The following is a 26,152-nucleotide window of genomic DNA, read 5'->3' as shown; positions in this document are numbered from 1 at the left end:
ATCAGCGAGCCTGACCACCCAATCCCGTTAGTCACCTCTTACGACAAGCACAGTCGCCTTTAATGGCAAGCATGGGTTGCTGAAGGCCTATTCTACCCCATACCTTTACGGGTCAGAACGAAAGAGAAAGAAGAGAAAAAGAAACAATAAAGAAAGAAGAGTAGCAACAAAGAGGAGGAGGAAGAGAGAGATGAGGAAGAGAGGGAAAAGGGAGAAGGTGGGGAAAAGAGAGAGCAAAGACAGAAAGAGGGAGAGGGAAAAAACAGGACTTGAGCACATTGTGATTATTGTCCATCAGGGTAGGGTTAATTCTTTTGAGACATGTTCATATGTATCCCTTAAATGTCTTTCTTTCCATAAATATTCCAACACAAGATCACATCCACATTGCAACATTCCCGCCCAAATCAGGACTGTGATCAAGTTTCTTCTCATCACTTCTCCCTCTTAAAGTTTTTGGCACAGTTTGTTACAACACAATTGAATCCACAACCCAAGGCCACATAAGTAAGGTACCTACACACATCCACTCTAAAGAGAGCTCCATGCTTTCCTCTCAGTTACACATATTCCTATTGCTTCCCTTCAAGAACTCTTCTCAAGCTGGAGGTCACAAAATGACAGGAAAAATGCTTCATCCCAAAGCATGTGATGAGTTCAGGAAAGTGAGCACTTTATTAAATACAGAAACTTCTTGTTTCAATAAAAGCATAAGCTAACCCAAATGGCATCTGACTTTAAGTAATTGAATGTTCTAAGTGAACACTTATGAGGCATCAAAACCCCTCAATGTTTATACCATGTGCAATTGCTTAATAACATTTCTCTCCAACTTCAATTCATCTGTTACCCATTTGTCAGGACAGATTTAACTTGGAACATAATCCTTAACACTGATATATTGGATTTTAACTAGTAGGGTTGGACAGATTATTTTTTAATTTTTATTATCATACTAATTCTGTTTCACCGTCATGACATCATATTCTCATCAACCCATAGTTCTTACAGTCAAAACAACGAAAGCATCTGAGAACAAGACTTAAGGTCAGTATGTGGTAATCTGTGTCTTTTTTTACAATCAGAGTAGAAATGGGCAATACTGAGATTGAGACAGAGGTTGTGAATATGAGCTAAAGACTGAACTACTTGTCTAGTATGTCTTCCCAAAGGTGAAAAGACATGTAAGAGATCAAGAAAATTTCATAGTTTACTTTTAGCAAAAGGGCAGCAATATCCAGAATGGTATTCAGTGACTATACCAATGAGGATTCACACTTAGGATGTTTACAAATTAACAGTTATCAATAAGCTTTGAACAAAGGGTTCACATTTAACTCAAGGTTCAGATTCAGATTTAACTCACTTAACTCAAGGATTCATTGCATAACAGACCTAGAACTTGCTTCTACAAATATAAGTTGGAGTGATTATAGCTAAGCAGCAGTGAGGAAGGATGAAGTCAAGGACTACAGAGTAAGGTGGGGCATGAAAAGTAACGACATAACATACAGAAGAGTTGAATCTGACAGCTCCAATACATGATCAAATATTTGGTAGCTCTTGATTGTGACACAAATCTTGATATAACATATAACTTCTATGTGATTATACTACATATGATAAACTGTTGTAATGTACATCACTTATGTATCTATATTTCTATATGTTTGTAACTACTGTGTTCATATTTGTAGTTTATAGAATATTGCTACTGTTTCTTGATGGAATGCTGTGCAATAAATATCTTATCTCATCTTATCACTCCATTGATGCGATGTTGCCAGTACTGAGGCAGGTGTGGGGTCAGAGCGGTTACCTCTGAAGCAAAGATGATACCTACCTTGTCTTGCAGTGCCTGAACAAGTGTTCGAAACGGCTTTTGCCCTGGTTGCACATGGCTAGAAAAAATCCATTTGGGCCAATAAATGTCCAGTCGCTGGTCCAACTGGTTAGTGAACTTACATGAGGTCATTTTTTCAGAATATATCACTTTCTCCAACTTGTGGAGTTCAGCTACAGTTTTCAATCATTCAAGATTATGGCTGGGCCCCGTTTCACAAAACTCTCGTAAGCTTAAGATCTCGTAACGTTTCTCGCAGCCTGATGTATTTGCTTAGTTTCTACATTTAAATTTCGGGCTAGTAAATTATTTTCTGGGCCAATAACTTTCAGGCATAGCTAGCTCGACTGCCTAGCAAAATTTGCAAACTATTCCACACATTCTATACTAGAATCCCCATATACCCCAAAATGAAGCAAGTCTAGATTTTTAACAGGTTCTCCAATCTCAGAGGGCTCCTTTTCAGTTTAAATGTCATTGCTTGTTCTCAACCAATATTATATACTTTCAGGGACTCATTAGTCCAGTATGCTCCCTAACTGGAATGAAATAGAATGATGGGTATTTCCTCCACCCCATGTGTCAGGCCCAGATAGTGGGCCACGTGCAGGGTCTAGATAGAAGGCCATGTGCAATGGCCACCTCCCACTCCAAGTAATACTCTCTGTCAAGGCCTCGTAGCTGACCTATCTATCTCCATGCCCTGCCTCCCTTTATGTGATAATCGATGCCAGATGGGTCAAGGGAGGTAAGCAGAATTTGCCCCATCTTGTTTCCATCCACTATCAGGATATATGTATATCACATATGGAACATGACAAGTATCTGGAACTGCATTATGCTGCAATTCATAATTTCTGTGTATTTTGGGCTTAGCTGGCATGAAATAAGCATTCACAGAATATGATGGCAAGGGTTAACGCCAGGTTGAAGATCACTACACTTATATAGTGGTGAAATGCTTGCACATGTGTGTATGGCTGCTTGTATTGGGCCTCTTAGTCTGTCGTATAGACCCTGAAGAAAATATATCAAATAAAGGCCATGCAAGTCTAAAAAATGTGACAAGTCTAGATTTACAAATATGAAGAAAGTCTCAGAACTTCTTTTTATAATATATATATTACTGTGAACTTTTTTCTGAACATTATGTTTATTTCAGGGATTAGTTGTTAGTCTATGAACCACCTTTACTTATTGTAGCTCACTGACACACTGAGAAACTCCTTTTAGACACTGTACACCAACATTAGACTGACTGGTCCTAGTTTTATTCCCTTAATGTCAGCCAGGGCAATAACAAGTATCAATATTTAACATCTTTTGGAGTGAGTGAGTTTAGTTCTCTTCCACACTTGGCAATATTCTGCCTATATAGCGTCAGTCTGTAAATAATCGAGTCTGGACCAGATAATCCAGCGATCATGGATCTGCACAACTAGGAACTCATGACATGAGTCAACTAAGTCAGCAAACCTGAACGCTCAATCCTGTAAGTCACCTCTTATGACAAGCATACTCACCTTTTGTGGCTAGCCTGCTTTGCTGAAAACCTATCCTACCCGGGATCTTTGCATGCTCTTTTGGTATGAGATGCCTAGGGATCAAACTACCAACATCCATGTCAATCTTCATAAAATACGAACCTACTACAGTGTACAGAAATTAGAACGATGTACAGTGTTCCCAGAAATTATTGAGAAAATCTTTGTTTTTTTTCTAATGATGCTAAGATTGGAAAAAGGGCTTTCACTATGCACTAAGCATACTAAATAAGGGAGACAACTCTTGAAGACTTAGAAGGCAGCTCATTACGTCAAGAGTTATCTCCCTTGTCTGAGCAGACGGCTTCCTGTGTTGACATGGCAGAATTTACAGCAAGAGAGAAAAGAAAGCTCATTCTAGATGATTTTGAAAGGGGTGAGGCTGATGCTAAAGTGTTAGCTTGTAGACATGGTATTCCTCTGTCTACAGTATACAGAACTTTGAAGAATATTCAAAGAGGAACCGGGATAGAGCACAAAGCAGGGGCAGGTCGGCCTGGGAAATTCAGTGTTGTGGATCGCCGAAGACTTGGGCAGATTGTGAGTAGGGGCAAATTGAAAAGTGTTGAGAACATCAGAAATGAAATGATTAGCAGAGGAGGTCCTCAGGTATGCATGAAACAGTTAGGCAAGAATTACAGAGACTTAATTGGGTGAAAAAACGTGGAATTCCCTCGCCGTTGATGAAAGATGCACAAAAGGAAAAACGTTTAAACTGGTGTCGGGCTCATGAAAATCAAGATTGGGATAATGTTTTCTTTTCGGATGAAAGTTCTGTTTGGCTTTTCCCTAATTGTGTGAAAATTTGGACCAAAGATACTGTCAAACCTATCTACCAGCGACCAAAACATAGCCCGAAGTTTCACATGTGGGGTGGCATGTCGGCTCACGGAGTGACGCCATTGTGTGTTTTCATGGGAAACTTGACAAAAGAAAGATACGTTGACATTCTAAATGGTCACCTTCTTCCGACAGCACAAACATTGTATGAAGATGATTGGATTTTCCAGCATGATAATGACCCAAAACACACTGCGCGCTACACAAAACAGTGGTTGTCGGGCGAAAATGTTCAAGTTTTAGACTGGCCCAGTTACAGCCCAGACCTAAACCCAATTGAGAATGTGTGGGGAGTCATGAAGGACAGAATAAACCAAAAGGGACTGAGAAATATTGAAGATATGAAGGCCGAGGTGGTCCAATATTGGGATACCCTGTCACACAATTACCTACAAACTTTGATGGGTAGTGTGCCTAGGCGTATTCAGGCATGCATTGCTGAGCGAGGAGGTCTAACAAAGTACTAAAACGAGACTGAGACTGTAAAAGGATGATGTTTTAACATGTTTAAGTAAGTAAAACGCCAGAAGTTAATGAACGTAATAAGTTACATGACGCAACATGATTCTCAATAATTTCTGGGAATACTATATCACAATCTTTAGTAAATTTGATGTTGGTAATGAATTCAGGTGTTTCTAAACAATAATCAGATGACCAATGGTGTTGGGGTACCATGAACCACAATCTCCAAGACTGACTGTTTTGAGAGGGGAAGTCAGCAGACTCAACTACAGATGCAGGAGACAGTTCCAACCCAGAGTTACCATAGGAACCCGAGCATCTACTTCACTACCAAGTAAGGGACACAACTGTGTATATCCTTACAGATACAGGGTCAACTCTGTCAGTAAGAGCTTACAGCAAAAGCATTGACATTATCCTTAATTTGGTATGCATGTTTTTAACAGCAAACAGGTTAACATTATCTTTAACAGCCTAATGATTGTCAGTTGATGTTTCCATAGTACAACTTAATTTTCAAATCTCACACATTAAGTGTCCCTTCAATATAATCCTAGCATGTCAAAGTTAGCTGCCATGGTGGCACATCATCCTGTACATGAAAAAGTTGCTCACTCAGTAAGTGCAAAACAGTCTGCATGAATAATGTTGAAAGGTCCATTTAACACAATGCGTAACATTCTCACACATTTTCACCAGTATATCAGTAGGTACAAAACAGGACTAGATGAAGTATGTTGAAAGGCCTGCCTAACATCAGATAACTGTTCCTCCATGTGTGTCTTCTGGTTGTCTCAGTCCATCAGTACAACTCGACATACACGAAGTGCCGACAGACGCTACACAAACAAACTGCTTTTCACACTAGTGGAACATGCATCTTAAACATAATTATCATGTGCGAATAAAATCAACTTCAGTCAGCAGCAGTATGGCAATGACGGCTAACGAAGGGGAAAATATGCATATCTATACAAACATCAGCAGAAACTGAACCAACACCACAACAAAATATCTTCATACACAAAAGCAAGAACAAGGTTAACTCTAGTTCACACTCATGAACCCCCCAAATGTTTTTGAAACTGCAGAACCTGGGCTTTCAAAACCACGAACCAGTTTGTACGATTGTCATAACATAAACTTGATTCACCTGGTGTATGGGCAACACATTTCACAGCACAGGAAGCCAACATGGAACTTTGGAACACGACGTGATCATATTATGATGGCTACCATAGTACCCACAGACTTGAATATACATCTGTCTATCATACCATGTGGATGAATGTTTTGCCCTTCTAGACAAACAGATAGTCTCGAAAAACATATACCATTTAAAAAAGTAGGGGATATTCCATTTATGAGCATACCAATAGCCATGAAAAGTAATATATATCCATACAGAGGAAACATTATTAATGGAATGGAATGCACATTTGTCACATTTTCAGTTAATTTCTCTTCACCATCTGTTCCATCCTCAGAGTGTTCATTTGCATTTTATCAGTCTTGTAAATCCAACATCCCCCTTTTTCCTAAATTGTGTATTTGATAGAACCAAATAGCTGCAATCAAACTGAAAAGGAAATCTCATCTGTCTCACACTGAACATAATTATCTTCCTGACTTCTTGGCCTTCTCTGCTTTGCTCAAGACTTAAATGAAGCAAGTCTAGATTTCCTCTGGTCCTGAATCTCTGGTATCTCTGGGGCTCCTTATAATTTATATGGGTTTGTTTGTTACTATCAAAATCGTATATATTCAGAGACTAAGCATGAGTCTAAAGGACCTCCAGTGGGCAAGGAAATTAACTAAAGAAAATCTAGACTTACTCATTTAGGGCTCGTGCATCACAGAAAGGTCTGGGTGGATGGAAAATGTGTTCCAGCAACTGAGACAGATTGCTCCACCTACAGGGCAAGACTTCTACCACGCTAACACACCCATTGAGTTAACTTGTGAAGAAATTCAGAACATATGGCAGTATGTTGATGTGCAAGCTCTCCTGCTGTTTGTATGTCTTTATTCAAGTCCCTCCTCCAAACGAAACATGAAACTTCAGCTGGAACATTTTTAGCAATGTATATGACTGTGGTCTACCAGCAACTGATGCTCCATGGTTTTCTCCTGGCAGAAAACTACAGTTTATGGCTGCTGGAAAAACTAAATTCATTATTCCAGCATTTTTACCTTCTGTCATCTATTGTGCAAAGATTTCAGATATCTGGCAGTAAGTCAAGTGAAAACTACCACCAACAGATACAGCATGCCTCAGTAGAAACTGGCGTCATTAAAGGATAATTAAATGGTTCAAACATACACTTAAGACATGGATAAGTCATACAGTACGCAGTTCTATTGGCGATGAAGTGTCATGTCTGTAGTGATGGTGAAAACAAGGTTCTACTGCAGGCAATATATTCCAGTAAACGAGCGAGATAGGTAATACACTGCATTACATAGAAGTCACTCATTGGTAATGATATTTAAACTCTTTTCTTTTGTCGCAGGTAATAAACCAGTCATAAACGTGATTCATACAAAATCAGGAAAAGCAACTTTTCCAACAATGCATGTAAGAGTGAGTGAGGGAGATAGGTTTTACATCTCCACAAGAGACAGCAGAAGTTGGTCTTATTTATTTTTGCTCATATGAGGAATCAAATCTGGATCTCCAGCATGACTAGCAAATGTTTGACTACTACTAGACCGTACTCCCCTCCACATGCAGGTAAGAGAAAACAAAGTTTCACTATTAATGGAACATCCCAAATAGAAGAGACCTTTAGAGTCAGTTTGTTTATCCAGGACCTATGAATGTTTGGGGTAGAATAGGCCTTCAGCAACCCATGCTTGTCACAAAGGCGACTATGCTTGTTGTAAGAGGTAACTAACAGGAACAAGTGGTCAGGCTCACTGAGTTGGTTGACACATGCTATCAGTCCCAAATTATGCAGATTGATGTTCATGCTGTTGAACACTGGATTATCAAGGCCAGGCTTGATTTTTTCAACACTTCCACCATACAGCTGGAATACTGCTGAGTGTGGTATAAAAGTAAACTCACTCACTCACTGTTTATCCAGAATACCCTAAAGTCAAAACAGTTCAAATACACATATAGATTAAACAGGTTCATGTATGACAGCGTTACAGCATGGTCACTGGAGATGAGTGGTGTAAAAGCATAGTGGTTACATCCGCTCATCAAACTGAGTTGGATTCTACACATGGGTACAATGTGTAAAGTCCATTTCTGGTGACCCTTGCTCTGATATTGCTGGAATATTGGTGAACTCACTCACTCACTCATTCACTGGGGACAGTTAGATTTCTACATGGAAAGGACCCAAAATCAAATGTTGCAAGAAATACTCATCAATCCTTTCCCACATTTACTAAAACATGGATAACGCCCGCCCCATCACTGAAATGGATACGAGACAAAACAAGGAAAATAACTTCACAAAAACAATTCAACCACCACAATAAGCTCCCAACATAAACATGAAAAATTAAGCCGTTCATTCCTTAGAGGATCATTATTCACCATTAGATGAAAAATTAAAAGCAAATCAAACTGAACCCAACTGGTCATTACTCAGTTCTCATCCACCATTGACAAAATCAGAATTCTCATCCACCATTGACAAAATCAGAATTCTCATTCACCAGTGACAAAATCAGAATTCTCATTCACAAAATCAGAACTCTCATCCACCATTGACAAAATCAAAATTCTCATTCACCATTGACAAAATCAGAATTCTCATTCATAAAATCAGAACTCTCATCCACCACTGACAAAATCAAAATTCTCATCCACCATTGACATTAGAATTCTCATGCACATTAATGACAAAGTGCTACCATTACAACCATGTTGATGGAACTTGATCTGAGTATTTCTGTTCCATATCAGATACAGCACAGTGATAATGATACAACCAAGTTTCTAAATGATAACATACAGAATCACACCAAACTGTTCCTTTCATAATTGCCTGATCCATGCCCAGACGGCTTGGATCTGAGCCGGGACCATCCTTATAGTCGGTTAGTGACCATTGGTGTCTTTGACATTTCTATGGCTGTTTTGCGTGTTAAAACGTCTGTAACAGTCACAAGACAAGCTACGCAGGGCATTACACTCCTATCTTGGGTCGTCAACATAATTCCACGTCCACTCAGATTCATAATTCTCTTGTCAAGTCTGCGACTCAAAGAAATCAAACGTGTCCAGGAAAAGCTGATTAAGTTGTCAGGACTGGCAGAAAAGATTGTGTAGCTTACATCTGATGGTTGAATCCGATCAAACATGAAAAGATGTGAGGAGGCTCTTGCGTCTTTGTTAATTACCCAGCAAGAATCAGGCCACAAGGTAGATCAAGTGGGCACACCCTGTGCACATGGCAGGTATAGAGGTGACAAGTGTCCAAATTATCTACAATAACTGCAGTATCTGCAGGTACTGATATATTACAGCAATGGAATCTTGTTGCAGAATGTAGGGTTGTCCTTGAAAACATACTAGAATCGAAGTTGAAGTTTTTGATTATAATGGAGGTATGTGTATGAGTAGCTCAGCAATCTAAAGTTTCACAAGTGCAGCATTTAACCAGATTCACTCACCATAAAATTGCTTTCTAAGCCATGCAATAACACACTGTGACTTCAACCACTTGTCGAAAGCCTCAGAAAAGGAAATTTTTTTTAAAGTTTGTTTGTTTAGGAGCCGCAACCTATTACCCAACAACTTTCCTTCTTTCACCCAATTAGTTTTTCTAAAGAGACTTGAGAGGGTATTTCTTCATACTGCTCATGTCAATGAGCCCTAACCAATTTTGCAGCCTTTTTGAAGGACAATAAATAGGCCTCATCATTATTATACATGCACACTGAAGTTTGATCTCCAGAGGACGGACCAAAAATCTCATTATCCAATACAATATGCATTGTAGTTTTATTTAATACTATACTCAGTGATTGAGTGAGGATGGTTTTATGCAATATTCCTCCGATATCCCAGCAGAGGACACCAGAAACGGGCTTTACACATGGTACCCATGTGGGGAATCGAACCTGGATCTTTGGGATGACGAGCAAATGCTTTAATCACTCGACTACCCCACTGCCCACTCTGTTATATGAACAGTAATGGTAAAAAACTTATCAAATCTCGACAAGACCAACCAGTGAATGATACCATGAGCATGAATCTACACAAATGTGATATGATTAATAACAGTAAAACATCTGACCCGATATACATCAATCAAAACAAATGTGAGCATGAGTGCTGACAAACCCTGAAACCCACTCAGGTCAATACAGGTCACTGGCAAGGGAAGCAACTCTGCAAATCCAATTGCCCCCAATTACAGAAGCAACGTAACACTGATATCAACACCATAACCAATGAACAAATCATGTCAAAAGATGATCCATGATCTTTCCCCCTGACTGCAGCAACATGCAGTGTAATATCAGAATTCTCCTCACGGTAACTCGGGGCCCATAACCTTCCTTGAATGGTGTGCAACATTTGACCTTTGCTGAGTACACATCGTTGTATTGGAAGCTATGGTGTCTCAAGTGGAGCCAAATCGCATCGACGAGTCACAGGAGGGTGAGAACAATAACCCTTGGTGCTATTATGAAATAGGTTAAGCTACGTCAGTTTCAACACACCAGCACACTGTGTTGATGACTAGCACATGGTCTTTCACTGGAGACCTCTCATATCTTGATATTTTTATTCAGAAAAACACAACACAACTGTTGGAGGAATAGACCCAGAGAGCATGGTATTCAGTGAGGCACCAAATTTAGTATGGCATCTTCTTGTTGACTTGTCAATGAGCCATCAGGTTTCCAGAAAACTCATCACCATGTCTTGTCAAAAAATGTTTGGGACGATTTTCTTTTTTTTAATGTCAGGTTCATAATGGGTCTTCTGAACATGTCCCATAATGGGACTTGGTGCATTAACAACTTGGCGCAACCTGGGACGAAGATGTTGGGAATCATTTTGTGTACAAAAAAGTTTCAAAGACGAGACATTTGTCAGGGACTTTGAGCAATAGGATGTCATTACTGCGGCAAGGAATGTACTTAAACCAGTCACCAACTGTAACTGAAATATTGTTTTCATATGCACAACATTCTGAAGAAATACTTGACAGAAATAACGAATGTACCCAATAATGAAGAACTTTCTCAAGAATTACCTAAAGCTTACTCTGACGAAGTGAGCCGTCCTTGCCATGATAACAAAAATAAACGCCTGGGACTGGAATTACCTCGACAGAATAACTTGTGTACCAAACTGGATCTACAAGCAGGGGAAATAGTGAATCCATTCCCACAACACTCTAGTACACAGAATAAATATACAAACCCCTGTCTCATAGTTTTGGTATTATCTTAATGCATCTTAGGGAGTCAGTAAGAGACATTAATTTTGTTGATCATTAATTTGTTACTGATATGAACTAAATCAGTACTATGAACTGCTTCTTTTCACAATAATTGATGATTAATACCTGTAATACATCAACCTGACACCTGTACCAACGATATTTCATTCCTGTATAAAATCCATTTCATACCAGTATCAGAGCCATTTCATACTTGTATCAGTCATTTGACACCTGTACCATCGCAATTTCATTCATGTATGACATCCACTTCATACCTGTATAAAATCCATTTCATACCTGCATCACAACAATTTCATACCTATATCACAGCCATTTGATACCCTTTTCAAATTATCATATACTCTCCTTTGTGATTAAACCTCCTATGCTGGGCAATGACCCCAAGTTCTCATCTACATACCATAGGCAACAGATACACCACATATCTTCAAACATGCCCTCTACACCAGCTGCACTCCCTCCAGCGCCAAAGAAGGGTCACACAGTCTTTTTCTTCAACAATGCCTACATCCCACAGAGACCATGAAGATAAAAACAAAATTCCACGAGCATCACCATGCACATTTTGAAAATGGAATGGTAAAAGTAACAAAACTGCAAGCTCCATCTGGATACGGAATCAGAGGGTAGGACATCTTCCCACCACAGCTACTCATACAGAGAATACAAGCAGAGAGACAAGTTTTGGATGTGCACCTGCTCTGACATTTACTATACCATAGCAATGTGACCTTATTACTTTGGCTTCTTGTCTGAAAAACTTGGCCCTCAGATACAATGTACAATCCGCAAAGAGCTGAAGTTGGTTTCGAAAAGATTTATCCTGTATCAGCAATTACCCAAACATCTTAGTTGCATAGCCAGATACAATTATGTTTATTGGTAGTCTTGCTGACAACATGTCCTCTCATTCAGCTCCTTCACCTTTAAGTCTCGTCAGCCAGCATGTTGGAACACCTTAAGAGTTCAATCTTACTTAGCGGAATTAATCAAATACAGCAAAATGGTTTTAAAAACCGACAGGTCTGAGTCCCTACTTAGGATCTAGAGAAGCAAAATGGTCTTGGCTCATCTATGTTCACAAAAGAGATTAACAAATGGTGCTACACATTTTTTGTCTTGATCAGGATGTGTGTGCATTTTCATTAGTTTTTTTTGTACCATACAAAACACTGAGCTTAAACTTGGGCAAGCCTCTGCTATCCAGCATGTCAAGTGGGTAATCATATCATAGCCTAGATCCTCTCTCCATTGCACCTACTTGCATTAAATGCCAGATTGCCAAAGTCATATTGTAGAATCTGCTGTTAGGTAAATGCTAGATAACCAGAACAACCTATGTCTGCCTTTAGGGAATGTGAGTGCATCAGAGCTGTGCGTTTCTTTATCCTGATGTTGGTGTGGGTTTGATTCTTCACATGGGAAAGCAGTTTTGACACTGCTGTTTGTGAATTCCTGATCAGTGAAATGATTAATAGTGTTAGGGTAAAAATCCAACCAAAGATTCAATGATGTATGTAAAATGATGTAAGATACAGTTGCACGCTTACAAACATCTCAATCCTTACTACTCAAATCACTGCCATACTTCTTGTTGACATTTTCATTCTCCAAAGAGCGAGGACCCGTGAAGGTCCGGGGTAGAATAGGTCTTCAGCAACCCATGCTTGTTGTAAGAGGTGACAAACGGGATTGGGAGGTCAGGCTCACTGACTTAGTTGACACATGTCAGTAGTTCCCAAATGCACAGTTCAGTGCTCATGCTGTTGATCACTGGATTGTCTGGTCCAGACTTGATTATTTCCAGACCGCCACCATATAGCTGGAATATCGCCAAGGGTGGCATTAAACTAAACTCACTCAAAACTTGGATTTAACACTGCTTTGTTGTTATTCTCGTCATAACACTGAGTGAGTGAGTGAGTGAGTGAGTGAGTGAGTGAGTGAGTGAGTGAGTGAATTTGGTTTTTATTCTGCTTTTAGGGCAGGGGACACCAGAAATCTAATTCACTCAAAGTACCCATATTGGGAATCGAATCCAGGTCTTCAGCATGCAAGCAAACGTCTCAAGCGCTATGGTACCCACCGACCTATAACACTGAGGAGTCTTAGATTTTTACATTACAGAAACACATAAGCTTGTATATGAAAACACAATCAGGTATGGGATTCGAACCTATGATACATGTTCATGATCATTCACAACAAAGAATCTTATACAACTCACCAATAACAGCCAACCTAAAAATTAGAGCTCTGATGATATATCGTAGTATTGATAATCATCATACTTTATCAGATGATAAATATATCAATACTTTTTTTTGTATCGTGATACGTATCGTTGAGGTTAGAGTTGTTAATTTTCACTAGAAACTGATGGTTATGTCAAAATTTATACTGTTACTTGACTTGGAAAATTACGGTTTTAAGTAAATAACAGAAGATAGCATATCGTGATGTTAAATTGGATTGAGTTGTATCGTTCAAAGATACAATCTTATCACGGAAAGTATCATATCATAAAAATTCTGTATCGTCACACTTCTATTAATAATCCCCCTCCTCAAGCTGCTTACATCCATGCAAAGCATATCTAGTATGTTAGCATTCTAAAACACACTTCACATCAAAAAGACAAATATACAGTTTTTGATACCATGTGTCGGCTATGTTCAAGAGTACTTTCAAGAAGGTTCAGATTTGCTACCAACTGGGGATGAACTTTATCACAAGTAGCAGGACAAACTAATGGCCATGAGCTCTTTATGACCTTACCAGGTGAACTTCTTTCATATACTGTTTAAGTTTGAACCAATTTTCTCATGTCTTCTTCTGATCTGGCAGTTAGCAGCCTGTGTGTAACAGCAATAAAAATACCAAGCTGGGTACCATTTTAAATGCCTCATAAATTAAAAACACATGCAGTATAAGACAGTCAGGTTCACCAACATGCACGATGAAGTTGCCACCACAACCGTCATCCCTGCGTGTGGTGTACTTTCTCACCTGGTAAGTATGTAAGTACCCGTGCATGAAATTGGATTGCACTGTCACCTGCTAAGAGACAAGATTCCATTCTAACCCTGTAAATCCTAGCAAATCTAATTAGCATTGCACTCTCACTGATCTACCACCGTAGACAGGCAAAACCAGAGAAGCACGGACCAGTCAATGAAGATGTATTGGAGAAATATAGCTAAACTGAAATCTGGTTGCCTTCGATCTGTTTTCACTTTATTAGTAGCACCATAAACAATGCATTTGTCAGTGGATGCTTAAAGTCTACTTGATTTTATGCCTCGTCTACAATTATGAGACTCACACAGCCAATTCTGACAGCCTTCCAGCATAACTCATAAAACCTTCAACCTTTTTCTGAAACAATGCAAAGCACATATGACACCTAACCTGATATATATGTTAGTGCAAGATAAACAACATCAATCCCTTTACATCTTTCATAAATGATCTCTCTTACTCTCTGAAAAAAATGGAGGTGGCAGAATAATAATATACACAAATGACAGCACCTGTCAGTGTTCTGAAATTCAGGATGTTCTGGTCCATCTGTACTGACCACCCACTGTTACAGGAAGGTCAAGTCCGCAGTAAAATTGGACCCCAAAAGTATATCTCTCAGGAAGTAGATCTCACTCAAGTAATTTAAAGATGACGTTTACAAAGATAGCATCTCATCTTCATTTAATTTCATTCCTTCACATAAAATCTTGTCATTTCAGTTTTAGCAGACAAATGAACCATGTTATCTGAAGTGTCTTAAGAAAGCAATAACTGTAAACGTGCCACACCAAAGCTCAAAAATGATCATATGTTCATAATCATCAAAATTCACATTTGGATGTCAAGTCAGTGTCATTGATAGCATCATCTTGTACATACAGAAGTTTTCAAAACATTAATGGGGCATATCCGCACTAATTTCATACATAAAGATGCGTAGTGTGTGGAGTTTAAGCCGTAACTCTCTGTTTGGCCTGATGTACCTAGATAAGAGACACATACTTTCAAATGCCAACGTACAACAACAGAATTTGCCAACATGTGTTTCATGCATGGAAACACGTGCCTTTCAGATTGATGAGTCGGTTATCACAGGATATGAATGTTTATCACACATAAATCTTTGTTATGTAAGATATACAGGTGTCCATGAGATAGGGCAAAGTGGGGTAGGACATAAATATGCAATTACAGATTACACTAAACAGACTTGCTGTATGGAGACATTACATCTGGTCCCTTGGGAGAGGAGGATGCAAGTTATGAACCAAATGTGAAAAATATGCTATGGATGCTCTTTTACCAGTTTCAAAAAGCTCTAGTTCATGTCCCTTGAGTATCATCCATAGCACCAGATGATACTAGTATTAGTTCATCGTCTAAGATAAAACTTACAGAATTTCAAAGTCATGAAACATGTTTGTATGTCTGACAAACTGAACTAACACATTTTTGATAGTTTAGCTGAGGATTAGTATTAATTTCTAACACTATATCAAACAAATATCTGTATTCTTTCTAATTCTACAATTATCAGTCTTAGGTGTTTCCTAAAATGTTCACAAGAGGACAGTAACATTTTCAGATTTCAAATGACTTCACCTTCAAAAGAAAATATCTATAAATAAAGATCTTCAATAGTCAGTTTTACCATTCCTTAATATGCAGAATAGAGCATGGTAACAATTTCAATTGATTTCTATTCAAGTAGAATTATCTGGAAATATGTAGTTTCAGCTCATTCATAAAATGTCAAAGATGATAGTCTGGCTAGACGCTCAGACTTGTGTCAATTTTCATTTCTACTGAAATAAATATTTCATGTAAATATGTTTCTACCCACACAAGGATAAATCATTTCCATTTATCCTGAAATAAGTGCTAGCATTTCATGAATAAGTTGATTGCAGGCAATCGTAGATAAATCATTTCCATTTATCCTGAAATAAGTGCTAGCATTTCATGAATAAGTTGATTGCAGGCAATCGTAGATAAATCATTTCCATTTATCCTGAAATAAGTGCTAGCATTTCATGAATAAGTTGATTGCAGGCAATCGTAGATAAATCATTTCCATTTATCCTGAAATAAGTGCTAGCATTTCATGAATAAGTTGATTGCAGGCAATCGTAGATAAATCATTTCCATTTATCCTGAAATAAGTGCTAGCATTTCATGAATAAGTTGATTGCAGGCAATCGTAGATAATTTATTTGCATTTATGTCACAATAAGTATTCTATGAAAAGCTGTTTCAGTTAATCAAACATAAGTATATTCTAATTGGTGAAATAAGATTTTAATTGTTTCTAAGCTGTTATAGATTTCCATCTATTTGGAGAGCATTAGGAACAGTCACTAATACTACTGTGCATATCAGTTTAGAATGATATCAAAGATCTGAGTAAACTTTAACAGAAAGTATCAATCGTAAAGAAAGTTTCAAGTGCACATTACTACAATAAATCTTCAACTCCAATAAATCCATCAAGCATCTCTTTCAATGTTCTTTTCCTCTATCTGTATTTTTTTCAAGACAAATAAACAGTTTTGCGAAAATGACATGAATTACAAACACGGTGGTACATTAAGATTCCAATCAGAGCCTGAGTGTGAAGTGCCTCATTGAAATGTGACTTTACCAGAGCCGACATCCCGGCAACAAGCCAGAGCCAGATAACCCTGTAACAGAACACCAGGCAGAGTAACACAACACTCTAAGTACGGGGTAATAGATGGGATGTCTGCCCAAACATGTTCTACTCAGACAGACTGCACAGATAAACTGTCCATATCTTACATGCTAATTTGTCGCCATCCCAAGCATGGCCGAAACAGGGATTAACCCATCGGCTTTTCCATTCAAATCTAATGAACATTCTCTACTGATACAACACAAAACAAAATGAACTATCTTTGTGGTAATTTAGTGAAACAATAAAAAGGGGATGCCATAAAAAACTGTGTCTGTTCTGATTAAATAACCCTGAAACTCATCTATACTGAACAAAATAAGTAAGGGATCATGAATGCATCAAAAACTATTTCATGATGATATACCCGGTCTTAACTACAAAACAATATCCCTAAAAATGTTCAATATCCTTTATAGGCATTGTACAGTTGAAAGATCAAAGCGTAATTTCTGCAACTATAATATCATAATATCTGCAAGACTGACCTAATATCTTCTGATGCTGATAGATTACTCTTGACAATAAATCACAAGGACATTCTGCAGCAAAATATTTGACACAAATCACAAATTACTACTGCTATACATCTGACACAAATACGTTCCACGTTATTCACATCACATTGTGATAGCCTTCAAATTATTCAACATTGTAGAAGAGACTCTTGCCTCCATTGGATACAGATTATGGGAGATAAAACTTATAATCTTCCATCTGCATACAATGTTATCATACAATGACTGCGGACTTCAACCCCATCAGGGGAGATAATAATATCATGTCGCAGCAGCACTGATACCCAAGAGACAAGATATCAGTAGACACTCAGCTTAAATCAAACACACAAGGGTCAAGCTATTGTTCAACAGTTTGAATTTTCATGGCAGTTAGTGTGGGAATACTAGTCAAAGAGTGTACAGATTACTCAGTTGTTGATCTACCACACTGAAAGCATGTACTTTTCTGTGTTTAACTTCATTAGAACAGTGAAAGATGTTCACCACCACTAAAGTATAATCATAATATGATGAACACAAATAACAAAAGGATTCCAAAAATATTTGGGGAACAATTTACATGGTGCAGACTGTGAACACAACATCATTAAGACATCCCTACAAAAATTCACGTCCCTACAGAAATTTTGTTCCAGGTAATTCCAAGAAATCCAAGTAGAACTTTCAGGAAATAAAGTTTACATTTTATTTCTGCAAAAGACATTAGGAAATCCTGGCGTGTGTATCTGACTGTAAGCGAGCTGGATCCTTGACCTTTACTGAATGCCGACTTTATGAAGGTCCAGTCTTGTGGAGGAGAGGTGTTTGTGTGTATCTGACAGAGTGGAAAGTGTAATTATTTCCAAACATCTCCTTAACAATCAACTCAAACCAGATGGGAACAACTAGGATGGAGAGTTTTGTCATGAACATGGTTGGCAAATGGAACAGGGTTCTTCACGGTCATCATAGAAAGTATCCTTTCACGCCACCCTTCCACTTCAGATCAAAGAACTCGGTCTATCAATTTCAAATTTTTAATCCTCAAACTGAAAATTGATGAGTTTCATGAGAAAGTAATTTCAGCAAAGGTGAGCCCCTTCCATAGAGGATGGTTGAATGTCTTTGGTATTTGTCTACACTCAACTTGTTTTCAACGATGTTTTGGAATCTCATCATTGCATCAAGAGCTGCTTCAGCTCAGCCATATTCAGTTTATTCATACATGTTTACAGTATTGACTAAACATTTCATACAACCAGGCGGAAATATTGAATTTTCTGAGCTGGAAAGTTTGAATCGAAGTATTATTTAATTTCAAAACATTTTATTATCCTCCTTGATCAAATTGTAGAATTTGACTACAAACCAAATCAATAACAAACTGAATACAAATCCCTTCTGAAATTGGGACTCCACATTTTTGCTACATTCTTCCCGTTTGACACGGTACACCACATAATTGTCGCAATTTCCGCTCTGGTAAGTGTTGAGTCAGTCATGCCACATGGCTGTCCATATGAACAATAGTTAATGGGTTAATATCACAACAGTTCAATATTTATTATTCACTCTTAACCGAAACATTTATAATGCCATTAAAGTAATAAGCTCCCATTTTCCTATGTAAATCTTCTCATTTTTTACACATTGTTTGTATTGTCTCCATAATGAAAAACAACATATGTGTATTGATCCCTTCCATGTTATTATTTGCAATTCATTTGATTTAGTTCAAAGTGAGTGAGAGAACATGGTCTTACACCACTCTTAGCAATATCATGACAGGGGACACCAAAAAATGGCTTCACACATTGTATCCTGGTCTTCAGCACCATAGGTTATTGCTGCAACAACCAGGTTACCTCCCAGCATTTAGTTCCAAACTATCTCAAACAGGTCCCAATATTCCAGAATACTGAATGGTACTTAAAGGAAGTAGAAGTGTTTTTTCAGTGCCTCCAAATAAAAACTTCTATTACAGCTTAGACCTATTTACGCATTTTAATTATTCACATGAACTATTAACATGATCAGGCAATCCAGAAACTCACTGCAACAGGCCTGCTCGTAGACACTGACATGATCATATAGGGTCATGATGACCGTTTGTTTGCCATCACCAACAATATGATTAAAATGCTTTTTATTAGGCACGAAGTACACCTCAATGTTTTTCTCAAGAACATTCCTTGAGGTTTTGAGTGAAATAATTCTTTATAATGAACAAAGCTGCAGGTAAATAGTATAATTGTTTAATTTGATAATTAATGAATAATAACTGGTCAGATGAATTTTTCTCTCAACTGAACAAAACTGTAGCTAAATACTACAATTATTGAAGCTGATAATTAATCGATAATAACCTGTCCACTCAATTTTTCTGATAGCATAGAAACATATAGAAGATATGTTCTCTTTCTGTTAATCAGATAATTCAAACTACATTCTAACCTGTAGTCATTTTATTCAATAACAGCTAGGACAAATGTCTTCTGGTATTAAATCAACACATGAAATAATAAATATCAGTTATGATAAGATTACATATTACATGAGAACATCTTCCATGTCAGCAGATACATTATTTGTATAGTGATATATTTTATCAGATAAAACAAATCTTCTGACAGATAATCAAACAATATTTTCACATAGTATTTTCCTATAGACATACAGAAATCAGCTGTTCAAACAAACACTTATCATCATCAAGAACAGATCAGTTCCTTTCAACCCTCCATAACATCAGGCTCTTTAGAATGGTCTCAGAGGTTGTGTCATATGTGCCCTAGTCCCAAATAAGGTCAGTTATCAACACATAACACAAAGTTCCAGCAAAGACCTATAAATACACTAGACAAATTAACACAATCAATATCCCACGACTTCGTCAACTTACCACAACTTCTGAGGAGTAAGTCCACCGTAAGGCCTACACCATACTCCGTATGAATCCAATACTGTCAACGTAAGAGGTCCACACTAAGTGGAGACAGACTATCAACAGGAAGACCACCCTAGTCCCTCAACCACATGTCTGATCTTGAGATGCGGATAAGGAAATTCAGATAGCCCAAATCAAAGTCTCTATGTGATAACAGAGAACACAATGCTATGTACAAACAGTGGATGACAGGTGAGGGAGATATGATTGGTCCGTTCCCATCTAAGCATGAGCCAAGGTGTTCGTACCCTGCTAAATCAATATGTTCCTCATTATCCTATGCTTAAGCATGGCTAGGAGCACAAGATGCTGGCAAGTTGGAATATTAATTATCACATTGTTATCATCTATTTTGACCAACATCAATAACAGTTGTGACATTACGCTGCGGTCACAATAGTAGAGAGGTGTCAATTACTCTAGCTGATCAATAAACCATTACGGTATGGTCCTCTACACAAAACTTGTACAATTTATTCATTTGGAGTGTGCAAACTTTGTCAACAGCTTTGCACGCTATTAGCACACTACAATTCCATCATGATATTTCATAGAGCAAGCACTAAACCTCACAACATTGTAACACCTTGTACAGATATACAATTCAACTCGTGTTATATCATTTTTCAACAATTACTGAATCAGTTAGTATAAACACACTTAATAAGACAAAATTTCAAAACCATTTTGGTTTTTATCAGTATAATGTAAAATGAAAAATTAGTTTAACATATTGCATTTTTTTGCCATCAGGTTTTCAAAACATGCTTAATTCCTTAATCTGAAAGTCATGTGTTGTAATGCAAAAGAGCCTATAGTAAATGTACATAACAACATTTAGAAGTTTATTCAAATTCAAGGGTGTTGGGAAAGCCAGATGATTAGTCTCCAGTCATCACATTAGAAGCAGGTTCTGATTCCACACATATATACAATGAGCATTTCTGGGGTACCCCATAATTATACTGCAGAAATGTTGCTATTACTTACCTGAAAACTTCACTCATTCTTGTCAACTTATGTCAACTTATGTCAAAGTAACTGTTACGTCATAAAACACTAACTAATGTTCATTCTTGAATCAAATAAACAGCAATAGTTTCTGACAATTTCCTGAGGGTATGAGAAGAAGAACAGCTTAAAATATGGCTCCTTTAAGGAAACTCATGAAATGAAACTATACAACTTGTGAAGCTCATAAACTATTCAATAACAGCCCTATTCATCAAAACATTCCCAATGAGTAAGTGTCAAATTCCAAAATATTTTGACTTCCTAAAATTTCAACAAAAATCTTCACCCTCAACCAAACACCCAAAGAACAGCTTCGAGTCCTTCATCCTCAAGGACAATATCATTTTAACACAGCACAAATGTCAGCTCACTCCAAAAGGTGTTGACTAAACAGCACCACAAGCATCCAATATCTATACTAAACCCATGTTCAAGATCATAATTAATACACTATAAGTATATCCTAGTGGTATGCAAGGAACATACACAAGGATTGTTCCCCTTAGACGTACCAGCAAATTTATGAGTCGAGACTTTTGGGGTCATGTATCATGGCATTTCCATATGCGAAAACTGAAACATCGCAATAAAACACACTGGGTGGTGGAGAAGGATTTCTAAATTCAAAACAAGATTCCGTACCTTTTCTCCTGATGTATACAGGCTATCAAAACATTCAGAACCAATACAGCGTGCAATTACGTAAGAGATACGTTTGAAATCTAACGCAAAAAACAAACATCAAAACATAGTCCCAAACTAAAAAAATCCCCAAAGCATCACCAGTGACGACTCAAGAAAGAACCTAACTTACGATATAATCAATTCACCAAAAAAGAAAAACATTTCCATATCAGGATTTATCACAAATCAAACTCGCGATAATCTAAATGTAAATCAAAACCATAAACTCAGCTTCAAATAAAGCTACTTCTTCAATCATTTTCTCCTTAATTGATTCGTCCTTAATCAACATTTAAGTGTGGCCACAGAGTCTCATGGGTAGCAGCAACGTCACCAACAACATGGCTGCCTGAAGAAGTGATCAATTACTTTGATGAAATAATCCATAAGCCATGTCACCCATAAATCTAAATCTATACATGCTATTCAAAACAATGAGTGATATTTCTTGGCACCAAGACCTTAATTTTCTGTGTATTGACATTTTTTCATGCCAAATCACAATCTAACAATGCTTGTGAATGTAGATTACCTGCGAATAACGCAATTTTACCATAGCTTCCGAAGCGTATTGTCTTGCAAATGATTGCTGCTATTATTCCACGTCAACATTGTGCTATTATGCCAAAGCACGGATATCAAAAGTTAGAGCCGGCTTATTTACGCAGTATAATCCCATTTCGCCATCCCCCAATTGACTCGGCATCGATTCTTGCTGAAATTCTTCTTCAATACCCCCATCAAAGCCTGTTCAGTATGTTTTTATATTCTCCACAAACTTGTGAAATGAATGCAAATTTGAATTAACGTCCATAAACCAATATTTAATGGACAGAGTCTCCTAGACTGGGAGTGACAAGCTAGAACTATAGCCCTCGTTTCCGTCCAACCCATGCCACAGGAATACAAATCCCATTAGATTATCATAAACATTTGTTATAATAGCATTGGCAGAGAGTCTGCCAGGAGAGGACAGTCATGTCTATCTCTGTTAACCCTGTACCTACAGTACTGGACCAGGCTTACAGTGCCAACGGCACAGTGATGTCAGGTTTCCACATTGTCACACCAGGACATACCACAAAAAGGCTTTGAATCAATCTTGGAAGTATGTACAATTTCATCCTTGTATCTTTAGGAAAATCCACAAAGACATTGTGAAATGCTTCTGCTAGTGACCCTGTGGATTATCAAATGAAGTTCATCGGTGTGCCTACCATTTTGAAAATAAGACTGCAGTTGTTTGCTGCCATCCCTGCACTCAGAGGTATTCACACTACATCTGTTAATAGCCTGGACCAGACAACCCAGTGAGTGATATGATGAACACTTATCCACACAACCAGGTCACAATTACACCAACCACCTAACAATGTCAGTCACCTCAGTTCCAGTGATAAACCTGGTTAGCTGAAGTCAGATTTTTACTCCGAAAACCAGAGCTGAAGATGCCATTACAAACAAGCAACCTACCCACTTGGCTGCCCATCAACCTAAACTATGGAAAACAAGCTCATCTAACACAGATACAAGCCAGATTTGGCTGTACATGTTCCGGAACTGAACTGACTCTGAAGAGGCCGAACCAAAATACATTGCAGACTACCCAAACACTGAATATTTTGAATGTTACAACCTGCAGTCGTTCATTACAGATTTACTGGAAAAACGAAAACAAACTCACCATCTTCATCATTATTAATACTGTGGTAAAAGATTAAAAGAATAAAACTGATTTGAACATTTTTCCTAAAAAATGTATATGCAAATAGACAGAGGTTACAGTCAGTTTCTATCAAATCCTTCTTTGATAAGTGAGACTTGGCATACTACACCTATGCTAGAAAACTGAGATCAGCCACTGAGATTAATCCAGATCCATTCATCCATTGATCTAGATGGACTTGACAAGAACAACATGGTGCAACCATATCCATACCAACATATAGAATCTAACATCTTTTTTTGACCCACTGTCATTCTTATTAACAGTACAATATCGTACAAGTTTACCATTGATTTTATTAGGATACTCTGTTTGTCAAATCTGAAATCTGTCTTGGGGTAAGCCCTGGTAGGTTCAGTCTGATGAATTGAAGATTGTAACTGAATTTATCAGAACTAGTCAAAATCTTGAAGCGTTGCAAATTCAGACTCATTATCAGATTATAAAAAAAATAAAAGCACGATAACTGTTTACAGAAAGAAAAAAAAAGACATCTTAAACAAAATGTGACTGATGTATTTTTTGCCAATGTTGACATTTGAGAAACTAAACTAAAACTGTCCAGAATAAGTACTTACAAATCAAACCTTGACCATTAGAAATAAAATTCAGACAAGAAAAGAACATATTTGTAAGATATCTCAAACTTTAAGATGTACTAAAATATATCAGTGAAGAGACTATGAAAATTCCAAGATTTGAACCTGACACAAGCCTTCCCAAAAGTCTTTACTGAGATATCAAGAATGGTAATGACAATCAAGTGATCGATATTGTGAGCAACACTTGTTACACAGACATGTCTCCCAGCCTCTTGGACCAGCAGAGACTGCTAGGGATCTACTCTAACCAGGCAGCATCAAGTGTGACAATCACCAGCAATAAAGCATCTTCTTGAGCATGGAAGAAATAATAGTCTGCCTAAAGCATTAACATTTCCAGTTCAACTCCTCAAAAGATAAAAGTACTAGACATATACCACTGGGTTTAATGAAATCTATCACATGTGGACTTGACATGCATGGGTATAAGTGGCTGGGCTTAGATTTTCTAAGCTCTCTTAGTGCTAAGACAGTCAAAAGTGCCATACAGTAACATTAACTTATGACTATCTTAGTGCTAAGAGAGCTTAAAAAATCTAGACCTGCTAAATCTTCAAAAATGAAGGCTACTGCTCTATTAGATGATGGTGGGTGAAAGAGGGTTTATTTTAGCACAAACACTTTTGCACTTGTGACCTACATGCTAGTGTATGCAAGTGTGCCAGTATTTGTCCAAACTGATGCCAGCTTTTTGGTGCTCGTCCACAGGAATATCATGACACAGGTTAACATGGCTCCAAGACAATCAGTTCTTGTTTATCTCCTAAATGCTAAGCACCAATTACGGAAACGCCAAGTACCATCTTTCGACATGTTTAGTTATAAGCCCACAGGGGTGGGCAAGCACATAGATGCTCTATTAACCAGACCACAGCTTGGTCTTGCTGTTAGGAAAATCCGATGATGCGAGCACAGCTCCAAATACCATCAAAACCAACGCTGCCTCAATAGTTCCATACAACTGATGCACAATTAATGCAACATGTCAAGGCATTAAACTCAGCAAACATGCCAACTAGTTGAAGCTACTAAAAACAAGATTCCATTAATCTGGAGTGACCCTGGATGAGAGTTCTTCCAACTGAGTTGGTCGAGTGTGACAATTTTGCTGTCAATCACATGTGATCAGTGAAGGGATTAGACCCGGCCTGATTGCAAATCTTCATCAAATGAAATGAGCGTATTTCCCCACCCTGATCAATTACTGTCAACATGGCCACAACAGTGAGGTCCTTGATTGCAATCCTCCATTCCATTAGACAACCATTCTGTCAGTCCGTGATTCCGTCAGACCACAATGCAAGGACTTGTTTCTAACATGGCCACGATTCTGACACTGTCAAGACTTCGTCAGTCCGTGATTCCGTCAGAGCACAACTCAAGACCATGTTTCTAACTAGTCCACAGTTCCATCAGATTCTGTTAGTCCATGATTCAGTCCCTCCATAAGTCAAGAGGATGTACCGAACAAGGGCATGATTTTTTCACTGCAAAATGTCAGTCAATGATTCCGTCAGACCACAATTCAAAACAATGTTTTTGCAGTATGCATGTTTCCATCAATGAAAAGATTTTGTTCCATGCCCATTTGTACATGAAACTACTCTAGCCATTAATTATTGCTCTTTCTATCGACCATTTGTTTGTCAACTAACGACTGGAATATTCATAACAGCAGGAACACATATCTAATCTTGCCAGAATCGAAATGCTGACAGTACGCTCTCCATGAAACTCAGTCACCACAGTGACAGTCCAACATCACAAAAATACTGCCTGACCCTGATACATGAAGGAATTAGACCAGTCTCACATCTCATCCAGA

The 26,152-nt window shown here is 37.9% G+C and overlaps 1 protein-coding gene across 20 annotated transcripts in view; it reads right to left on the bottom strand.

Moving 5' to 3' along the window:
* The window catches only part of LOC137298154 (poly(rC)-binding protein 3-like), a 351,152-nt gene that overhangs the window by 57,812 nt on the left and 267,188 nt on the right, over positions 1–26,152 (bottom strand). For 5 of the 20 annotated variants that reach the window (XM_067830276.1, XM_067830267.1, XM_067830271.1 and 2 more), the window contains exon 1: positions 20,257–20,394. The exons of 13 other annotated variants lie outside the window; for them this stretch is intronic. The gene's annotated coding sequence lies outside the window, so the exon portion shown is untranslated. Of the gene's footprint in view, positions 1–20,256; positions 20,457–26,152 lie in introns of those variants that run through there. 2 more of the 20 variants (XM_067830283.1, XM_067830287.1) reach the window with 2 other exon arrangements.

Source organism: Haliotis asinina, chromosome 10 (genome assembly GCF_037392515.1).
Source record: "Haliotis asinina isolate JCU_RB_2024 chromosome 10, JCU_Hal_asi_v2, whole genome shotgun sequence".
In the NCBI taxonomy this organism is placed as follows: domain Eukaryota; kingdom Metazoa; phylum Mollusca; class Gastropoda; order Lepetellida; family Haliotidae; genus Haliotis; species Haliotis asinina.
Note: the sequence above shows the minus strand (reverse complement) of the source record. Positions and strands in the feature narration are given on the sequence as shown.